Source organism: Pipistrellus hanaki (assembly GCF_964339955.1).
Source record: "Pipistrellus hanaki genome assembly, chromosome: X".
In the NCBI taxonomy this organism is placed as follows: domain Eukaryota; kingdom Metazoa; phylum Chordata; class Mammalia; order Chiroptera; family Vespertilionidae; genus Pipistrellus; species Pipistrellus hanaki.
In genome coordinates, this window is record NC_140524.1 from 28,386,259 (window position 1) to 28,396,947 (window position 10,689).

At 40.1% G+C, this 10,689-nt stretch overlaps 1 pseudogene across 1 annotated transcript; it reads left to right on the top strand.

Moving 5' to 3' along the window:
- Positions 1-2,427: 2,427 nt before the first annotated feature.
- LOC311614790 (actin-related protein T1-like) lies at positions 2,428-9,779 on the top strand (annotated as a pseudogene). The gene is made up of 2 exons: positions 2,428-3,444; positions 9,687-9,779. The product of its transcript is annotated as an actin-related protein T1-like (transcript).
- Positions 9,780-10,689: the final 910 nt, after the last annotated feature.

Below are 10,689 nucleotides of genomic sequence, written 5' to 3' on the forward strand. Positions count from 1 at the left end.
TTTTAAAGAGCCCTGTCTGAACTCTGAAGACTTGAAGTCAATAAGAGTGCCAAAGGAACAGCCTGGTATCCTGCTTGGTAGTCCTGAAAATAGTTGGAGCTGAAGGGTCAGGCCCATGCCCTACCATCACTGGCAATTGGTCAGAGTAGAAGTGGGTCAATTAGGGAACCTCTGTGTCCCTGCAGAACCTCCACGCACTCTGGACCTCTGTGAGTAAGAGAGCAACTAAGATGGGCCTTAAAGCCTAGGGCATGGGCCTACTTGGAGTTGCTGCGGGTGAGAAATTCACCTAACTCAGCAGATACTGCAGGCAGCTGAATGGCTTGGCTTCCTGGCCCTATGGAGCACACTGGCTTAAGACAGCCAGGCAAAATAGAGTCCAGGACTCTTCAGACCCTCTAGATATTATTCCTTGCCCTCATTTCAGGCCCTCATCTTATAAACAAACTCACTGACTTTATTCAGCAGAGAATGAATTCTATTAAGCTTATAGTATTCAGGGGTCAATATAACTCCCTCCCCAACAATGACCCAAAAGAGTCAGTGATTTGACTCATGTACATAAAACCAGTGGGGAATGAAGCATCCATCTTATATAAAAACTGCTGTTTGAAATTTTAACCCTGCTATTTTGGCTTGTGTAAATACTTGCTTGCTTAAATAATAAGGGAAATAAGACTACTCTCATTTCACAAAGGCCATTAATCCTTCCCTGGACGAAGTTATTAGTGCTGGCACCAGGCCAAACCTTTGGTTGAGGTCTCAAAGCCCCATCATATAGAGGTTCTTTAAGAACTTGCAAAGGGGACTGGAAACACCCCATATTTGGGAGACAAAGAAGGTAAAAACATATAAATAGGAAAACTTCCTCTATATTGGGGCCTAGAATTTGAGATACATTTTCCTCTTGGCCCTCGTCTAATACTACTACTACTACTACTACTACTATTACTACTACTACTACTAATAATAATAATAATAAATGTAATTCCATCTCTCTAAGCATTGCTTGGTTCTTCTCCAGTTTTCTGTAACACTAATTGCTCACCTGCCTGCCTGCCTGGTCACACCTAACTGCCTCCTCTTGCCAGCCTGGTCATGCCCAACTTCCCCTCCCCCCACTGGCCTGGTGGCCCTCAACTGCCACTCCCCACCCTCCCCACCTCTGCCAGCCTGGTTGCCCTTAACTCCCTCCTCCTGTCAACCTTATCTCCCCCAACTGCCTGCTGTAGGCCTGGTTGCCCCATGAAGTATGCTGTTCGGTTGTTTGGTCATAACTCACTAACTCACCTGCTGGTGTGGTCACCCCACGCAGCCTGCTGTTCAGTCATTTGGTCGTCCTTCACTAACACCCCTATCGGCCATGTTGACCCAGGCAGCCTGCTGGTTGTTACTGTTACTGTGACAGTGTCCCAGACAATTTGCATATTCCTCTATTATTAGTATAGGTACTGTGAACAATAGTATGTTTTAGAATAGATAATTATCCAAACAATGGAAAACCTTGAAGCCAATATGTTAAATGAATAAAGCTAGTTACAAAGGCCACATATTATTATTCAATTTATATTTAAAAAGCACAGAAGATAAATCTATAGAGACAAATATATAGGAATTGGGTTTAGGGCTTACAGGAGGGTGGTCTGAAAAAAAGTGACAGCTAAAGAAAAAAGGTTGCTTTTTAAGGTGAAAAAAAATGTTCTAAACTTGACTTGTGATGTTTGCCTATGTCAGTGAACATACTGAAAGTCATGGAAATATACACTATAAATGAGTGAATGCATTGTATGTAAAATTTATCTCAATAAAGCTGTTAGAAACAAGAAAAAAAATACAAGCACCTCTGTAACTGGATCATGGCCATCCTCACTCCAATTTGAACCTGTGTTTCATGCTTAGTTCCTCCCCTTAGCAAAGGGAAGGATATTTTTGTTATTCCACGAAAAGCAGCTTAGCTGATTATAGAAACCATTTATTTTTTGGGGGTGGACAAGCCCACAGCTGGGCTTACTCACTTGGTTCTAGGGCCAGAACTTTTTTTCAGATTCACAGAGTTTATCAAAACTATCCATGGATATGGTTTACCTTCCTCTATTTCACCCTAACAGTACTGGTATCTCAGAGACCTGACACCTATAGTCCCTCTAATGCACTCTGGGGACAATTGTTACCATGATGACATTGTTACATAGCGGTAATCATCAGTGAAAGAGCATCACCCAGACCTAGGTTGCCATAAGGAGAAGAAAATTCTTGGGTTTAGAATGGGGTGCTCTGGGGAATTGGAGACAGCCTGCTAGCTTCAACTGAGTGACACCTTGAGAACTTGGGTATCCTGTGGCTTTAGAATTTCCAGAGGAGCCTACTATTTCACCCCATCATCACATGTGCTAGATTTTGGTGAAGTTTAGTAGAACATCTGCCAGTATGTTTAACCCATACATATTAGACACCCCAGCTGTAGTTTTTGACATGGATCAGGAGTCTGCAAAGCAGGCCTGTCTGAATAGACAGCACCCCGTCATGTCATCAGTTTCTGTTTTAGGGCATCCTCAGTTTTTAACATGCCATTATCAGAACCCTATCAGAAAGGCTACATTGTGTGGGAAACTGACTAGCACAAGTAAGAGGCCTTCCAGTTACACTATCCCATTGAGCATGGGGTGGTAACAAGGTGGGATGACATATAGAATCTCTGGGAATATCTTTTTTAGTGGAAACTGAGAGTAAAATGCTCTCAACAGCCTGTACTCATGACTGAGACCTTCTTGAACTCAATGGAGACTCGAGAGATGATGGCAGAAAAAATGTTTGGGACCTTCAAGGTGCCTGCCTTCTATCTGTCCAACCACACAGCAGGAGCACTCTATGCCTCTGCCTCTGTCACAGGCCTTGTGGTGGATAGTGGGGAAGAAGTCACTTGCCTGGTTCCCATCTTTGAAAGTTTCTCACTACCTCATGCTATCACCAAGCTTGACATGTCAGGGAAGGATTTTACCTTGCCCAGCTGCTCCTCACTAGTGGGAGTGCCTTCCCTTACATACTCAACAAGGACTTAGTGGGCGTTATCAAATAGAAGCTGTGCTATGTGGCCTTAGATCAAGAGAAAGAACCACATAAGAGTCCAAAGGAAGTCCTGAAAAAATACCTACTGCCAGATGAGAATGTCATCTACATTGGGGAACAGCGATACCAAGTACCAGAGATTCTTTTTACACCTCAGCAGCTAGACATCCACAGCCTGGGAATCTCAAAAATGATGGTCAGCAGCATTATGCAGTGTGACATGGACATCCAGAAGAATCTATTTCCAGAAATTGTACTGTCTGGGGGCAACACTCTCTTCCCTGGGCTTGAGGAAAGACATATCATATGAAAGAACTGAAAGAACTGACCTCAAGAGGAACTCACATCAAAATCACAGCTTCTCTTGATATGCATCTTGTACATATAATTAATATAGTTTGTTTCCCAAGTCTAATAGCAAAATTATATGTACAAGATGCATATTATATAATTTATTATAAAAATATTATATAATTATACAGTTATAGAACTTTTTAAGTAAATGGTATCTCCACTCAACACACTTAAAATATTAATGGAAAGAAATTAGATGCAACCAGAAGCCCTTTTTTCTGTCTTGGAAGCAGAATCTTTTTTTTATTTAATTTTATTAAATTTATTTGTGTTACACTGTTAACAGGATCATATAGGTTTAAAGTGTACATTTCTATGATACATGATCTGTATACTGCATTGTGTGCCCACCACCCAAAGTCATATTTGGTCCCCTTTACCTTTTACTATGCCACTACACCCACCCCCTTTCCTCTGATAATCACAATATTGTTGTCTGTGTATAGGAGTTTCCATTTCATATACCAAATATCGATATAATTGAAATTGTATGGTTATTAGCTTTTTCTGAGTTAATATGCTTAGTTTAATATTCTCAAGGTCCTTCCATGTTGTCACAAATGGCATTATTTCATCTTTTTTTATAGTTGAGTAGTATTCCATAGTATATATGTACCACATATTCTTTAAACAAGTCTCTATCAAAGGGCACTTTGGTTGGCTCCATGTCCTGGATAGCCCACATGAATAATGCTCCAATGAACAAAGGGGTGCCTATATCTTTGCAAATAAATGTTTTTGAGTGGATAGCCAGAAGAGGGATTTCTGGGTCATATGGTAATTCCATTCTTAATTTTTGAAAAATCACCATACTGTTTTCCATAGTGTCTGCACCAATTCATATCCCTACCAGCAGTGAATAATGGTTCCTTTCTCTCAACAATTTCTCCAACACTTGTTATTACCTGTCTTGTTGATAATAGCCATTATAACAATGTACGGATGTCTCACATAGGTTTGTGGGTGAGCAGGGAATCATTTGTTGAATTATAGCTGTTCAAATTGTTGAAACTTCAAGGAAAGAGAATGAGGTGATCTCTCATGCTGCTATTCCTCTGACATGACACATATTTTCTTTATTCTCAAGATTCCATTCTTTGTGGAAGTAATACCGTATATTTACTGAATTGAGGCATTTCATTTTTATAACCTCTGCTATAAATTTATTTGTGAAAATAATGACTATAAAGATTTATGCTTAAGTGTGAGGTTTAAGGTAAAGAACTTGAAAATGAAAATATTTGAAATTACTGATTTTTTGGAAATGGATTTTAAATGTGAGGGATGATATAGTCCATATAAGTTTAATTTCTTTTATATAATATGTACACTTCCTCACACCAATGTACAAAACATGTAAATCATCCCTAGCTGCTTTGGCTCTATGGATAGAACATCAGCCCACACACTGAAGGGTCCCAAATTCAATTTCAATCTGGGGCATGTACCTCTAATGTAGGATTGATCCCTGCCACTGGTCAGAAGGTGCAAGAGGCAAACAATGGGTGTGTCTCTATCACATAGATGTTTTTCTCTCTGTGTCTTCCCCCCCACCTCCCTACCCTGCCCGCCTTCCATTCTCTCTAAAAATACATGGGAACATATCATTCAGTGAAGATTAACAACAAAATCCACAGATATGTAAATCACATAAGTATACTAAAATGTTATCAGTTTTAAATGTTGTCTTGAAGGAAAACGTATTATTTTATTAAGAAATTTATTAATGTTTGTGGTAAGAATGATAATGCTTTTTTTCAATTAATTTTTTAAATTGTTGTTGTTAATTCTCACCCTAGGATATTTTTTCCATTGATTCTCTGAGAGAGTGGAAGGGAGAAGGAGATACTGAGAGAGAAACATTGATGTGAGAGACACATCGCTTGGTTGCCTCCCTCACATACACCAACGAAAGCCTTGCAAGGATCTTCCAACTGAGGTACATATCCTTGACCTTGAACCCTTTAGTCCGACGCTCTATCCACTGAGTTGAACTAGCTAGGGCTTCAATTTATTTTAATTAATAGTGTTTGATTTTTAGGGAAGCTTCATGTGTACTGAAAAAATAAGAGGAAAGTATACAGATTTCTATATAGTCTCTAATGCTCAGTAATTTTAAGTTTTCCATGTATTTTCTTGCATGAATTTCTAATAATCTATTATTTCTTAAAGGATATTTTCGGTATGATTTTCATTTTGAAACTCACTAAAATTTGTAATATAGAGCAATATATATTCTATCTTGATGAGTGTTAATAATTATATCTTATAAGTATTCTAATTATTCCTGTTTTACAGATGAGAGTTTAGATAATGGGTTAGTTTCCATGCTATCCCAAAGATTGCATAGCTAGAAATTTGTAAAGCTGAAAACTGAACAAAGGCAATAATCAAGTGATAGGTTTGAAAGATTATCACTGGCACAGTTATGCTTTGCTCTTTGGTAATGACAATGTTCATTGTAGTCAGTATATATCTGCAATTATTGAAAGTAATAGACAATAGTGCAATAAAGGCCTGAGGAATGAAGGGGGAAAATAAGGAGTCATCTGTAATACTTTAAATAATAAAAATAAATTTAATAAAAGAAAAAAAAATAACATTATATTGATGCCAAGGAAATTGGTTTTTCAAATACTTTCTCCAATCTACCAGCTATGTAAACTTGAGAAAATTATCTAACCTTTAAATACCTGTTATAGATTAAACTAGTCTCCTGGTGCATGAAATTCAAGCACTATGGGGGGGAGTATCCTTTAGCCCGGCCTGCACTCTCTCCAATCTGGGACCACTCACGGGATGTCTGACTGCTGGTTTAGGCCTAATCCCTGTGAGATCAGGCCTAAACCAGCAGTCGGACATTTCTCTTGCAATCTGGGACTGCTGGCTCCTAACTGCTCACCTGCCTGTCTGTCTGATTGCCCCTAACCACTCTGCATGCCAGCCTGCTCACCCCCATTTTCCCCCTGCCAGCCTGATCACCCATAACTGCTCCCCCTGCTAGTTTCCTCTCCCCCAACTGCCCCCCTGCTGGCCTGCTCATACCCAACTGCCCCCTCCCCCTGCTGGCCAGATTGCCCCCAACTTACCTCCACTGATGGCCTACTCACTCCCAACTGCCCCCCTTTGCTGGCCTGCTCACCTCCAACTCCCCCCACCCGCTGGTCTGATCATCCCCAATGGCTCCACTGCCAGTCTGATCACCCACAAGTGCTGTCCCATCCTAGCCTGATCACCTACAACTGGCCTCACCTCTTGGCCCCTAACTGCCTATACCTCGGCCCCACCACCATGGCTTTGTCCAGAAGAATGTAGAGAAGGTCTCCTAGAAGGCCTCCCAGTCCAATGGGCATATTGCCCTCTTATTAGTATAGATAGAGACCTGGTGCATGGGTGGGGTCCAGCTGGTTTTCCCTGAAGGGTCTCCCGGATTAGAGTGGGGGTTTGCTTGAGGGTGGGGTGACCTGAGCTAGGAGCCTGTGGTGGCTTTCAGGCCAGCCATGCCCTTATTGGGGTGGGGGTCCCCACTGAGGATGGTGCTAGCCTAGGCAAGGGGCTGGGGCAGTTTGCAGACCAGCCATGCCTGCACAGGTTGAGATCCCCACTGGGGGGGTGGGGGGTGTGGCCAGCCTGGGTGACGGGCTGAGTACTGTTTTCAGGCTGGCCATGCCCCTCAGTGGGGATCCTCACCCTGATGGTGGGGTGGCCAGCCTGGGTGAGGGGCCAAGGGCTATTTTCAGGCCCCTTCCTTTGAGGTGAGCCTGGGCGACCCACATGCTCAGGTTATTTCTGTGGCTGCCACCCACAGGCCCCTCCTTCAGTGGCCAGCCAGGGCGGGCAGGAAGCTTGGGTCACTCCAGCCTGCTACATAGCTGCTATCCACAGGCCCATCCTTCAGCAGTCGGTCCAGGCAAGTGGGAAGGTTGGCTTCCTCCATTGTCAGGGGTGACCCAGCCTCCCACCCACTTAGGCTAGCTCAGTGGCAGCCACCATATTTGTCCCGATAATTTGCATGCTCCCTCCTGATTGGCTGTGGGTGTTGTGGAGTGATGGTCAATTTCTATATTACTCTCTTATTGATAAGATGTTTATGTCTTCCTAAAACTCGTTTTTTTTAACTTAATCTCCATGATGGTATTGTATGTGGAGTCTTTGGAAAGTGATTAGATCGCGAAACTAAAGCTCTCATAAATGAGATTAGCATACTTATGAAATAGACCCCAGAGATCTCTTTTCCCCTTCCACTATGTGAGGAAAATGCCAGATGGCCATCTATCAACCAAGAGGAGAACCCCCATAAGACAACAAATCTTCCAGTGCCTTGACCTTATATTTCCAGCCTCCAGCACTGCGATAGATAAATATTTATTACTTAAGCCGCTCATTCTATGCTAAACAGCCTAAATAATGCTGCAGGATCCTCATCTGCATAATGGCTTTAATGACAACAGTTGTCTCAAAGAGTTACCATGGCAATTAAAATATTTAAACCATTTAAATATTTATCATAGCATCTGATATTTACTAAGCTTTGATAGAAGTTACTTGTAAAAGTTTGAGATATCATATAAGTAGTTTACTTTCATACAAGTAATTTTCTTCATTTGTTCGTTCATCATAAAAGAGCAATAAGTTATTTGGACTAAAGATTTCAAAAATTATACTTTTAAATATTTTTCATTTACTTTCTTTTAATGCATTGTGTGTCTTTATTTGAGCTTGAGAATTAGAAAACTTTACATAGGCATGACTGCTGCTAGCCTTGTCAAAATTATGTGAGTAATTGCTTCAAATTTGTACTTAAGTTTGTCCACACTGAGAAAATTCTTATCATTCTTGAGTATATGCATTATAATTATGAGAAAAATACTATTTCTCAGTCTATTTTTTTCCCCCATTGGAAGCACTCCTTTAATTCTGGCACATTTTCCCTACATTCAGAATCTTGCCTGTTACCTCCTTCCTTCGAAGAATTGACAGGTTTTGTTCAACTGTCTGAAATTAAACATTTGAAGTAAAGGAGACCCAGTACAATTTTTTTTTTTAAAGTACACTATCCCTTTATTCCCCAAAGTGACAGGATATTTGATTTTGGGTTGTGGGCACATGGTCCTAGATACAGATTTTGTAAATTAATAATACACACATGAACCTATATGTTCATGTTGAGTAATGTCACCCTAATAAAATTAAAAGAATTAATAAATGAATAAATAAATAGATAGATAAATCCTATATAATAAAGATGTAATATGTAAATGGCCATTACCCCATGAAGCGTAACAACCTATCATTTAACAACTGGATCTCAGATCAGCAGGAGGGTGGGGCAGTGAGCTACAAGCAGGTGGTGGAGAGCTACAGGAAAGAACAAGGGCAGCAAACCAATATTTACTCAACTATACAAAAGGAAACAGTAAACATAGCTATTTATTTTAATATTTTTCAAGTTTAACAAAATTAAAGATAATACTAAACAAAATATATTAATATTCTGTTTTATTATCTCTGATCCATCACTGAATCTTAGCTTTTATATGTTTTTGTCAACTATAGCTGTTGGATATTTAGGGGAATATCATAAGGATTCATCAGTTTGAAAGTCAGCTGGTCTGAAGATGCCAAAAGATGACTTGCAAATCTGTAGGTGTTGCTTGCCCTCTTGCAAAAGCTCAGAGGTCAAGTAACACCTACAGATTTGTGAAAATGTAAGCATTCCTAGAAATAATGGAAAGGAAAAATTTAAAAATCCAGAGTTCTAGTGGCAGGAAAGTCTTTTAAAATGATTGTGATGTTACATATTAGATAACCTTCCCTTATTGTTCACATTGCAGTTTGCTAAATTCTTTTTTGTAATATGAAGTTTAATTAAGCAATACTATAAGTCAGTTAATATTTTAATTTTCTAGATGACAGTGCTTGTGTAAGACCATGAAGTTATATAATGACACTTTCAGATTTAAATCTAAGCAGTCTGGTTCTAGGAGCTTAACTCTTACATTTATTTCATATACAAAATGGCTGGCTCAGACTCTCTCATTGTGGGTTCTTGTCTCATGAAGTTTGAAGAATAAATTTGCAGACTAAAGGATTTTAAGAAAGAGTGTGGAAGTTTATTGCAAGTGTATACAAACTCCCACTGGGGAGGGGTCCCCAACTGGGAAAAACCTGATCTCTCTCTCTAATGGGAAAAAAACCTAGTTCAGTGAGTATCCTTGTATAGGGTATTATAAATGCTGTAAGCTAAATTGTCTCTTCACTGATAGATCCTCTCTTCCCCCAACTGGTGGGCAGAGTATGACTTAACTGGAGTCTGCAGCCAGTACATTCCTGAGACATTGAACCACCAATCAGTGTAGGCAGAGTGCCCTGGGCCCCAACCCTTCCTGTTTCTCCTAGGGACCCAGCCCTTCCTGTTCCTCCTCTCAAAAGGCATGTTCACTTATGCATGTGTTGCTATTCTTCCCTTCTAAACAGCCTGGCTGGGTCCTCCTCTTCTAGTCCTGGTTTTTCTACCCTCCTTCGTAATGAATCTCACTTGTAGTGTGGAATAAACTTCCTCTTTAACTTGCCTTGGTCTCCAACTCCGTTTTCTGTGCCTCGAACTTTACATTCATGACACCTTCTAATTGAACCCTTCCTTATTTTATGTTCTCTGTGTTTTCCTAATTGGTAACTTTCCCTCTCCCCTTCCCTCCCCCCCCCCCACCACCTTTTTTTAATCCCTGCTTGGTATCAGGTTCAAAGTTTTAAAGCTCACCCAGTGGCCCCTTCTTCATCTTCCCCTTGTCTTATAACAGTCTTATAAGTAATCTGGAGGTATAGAGCTGTTTCTGCTCATTACATATGCATTCCTCACCTAGGGACCCTTCTTTTCCTAACCACTTCTCCTATCTCCAAAAATCCTTTCATATTGACTTCAAAGACTTAAATATTCTGGTTTACTTGGATTTTACAAGAGAAGAAAACATTTTCAACAACTCAGAAACAAAGTACTTGAATCAAAGTCCAGACACATGCCAATACAAATCACTATCATAGAGTGGTGTGACAGACTCAATTTATCTAAGTTGGACTCACAATGATACAATTTCTTGAACTGTACTAATTGATAATGACTACCAGTTCTTTAGTGTAGTAAACTAATTGTAAAAATGTATACTAATTATAAAAATGACCCCATTCATCAACCATCTCTGTATTCAGGCCCTTTCAATGTGAATTTTAAGCTCCTCCTTTTTAAGAGATGATAAATGTTTTTCCTCGCTT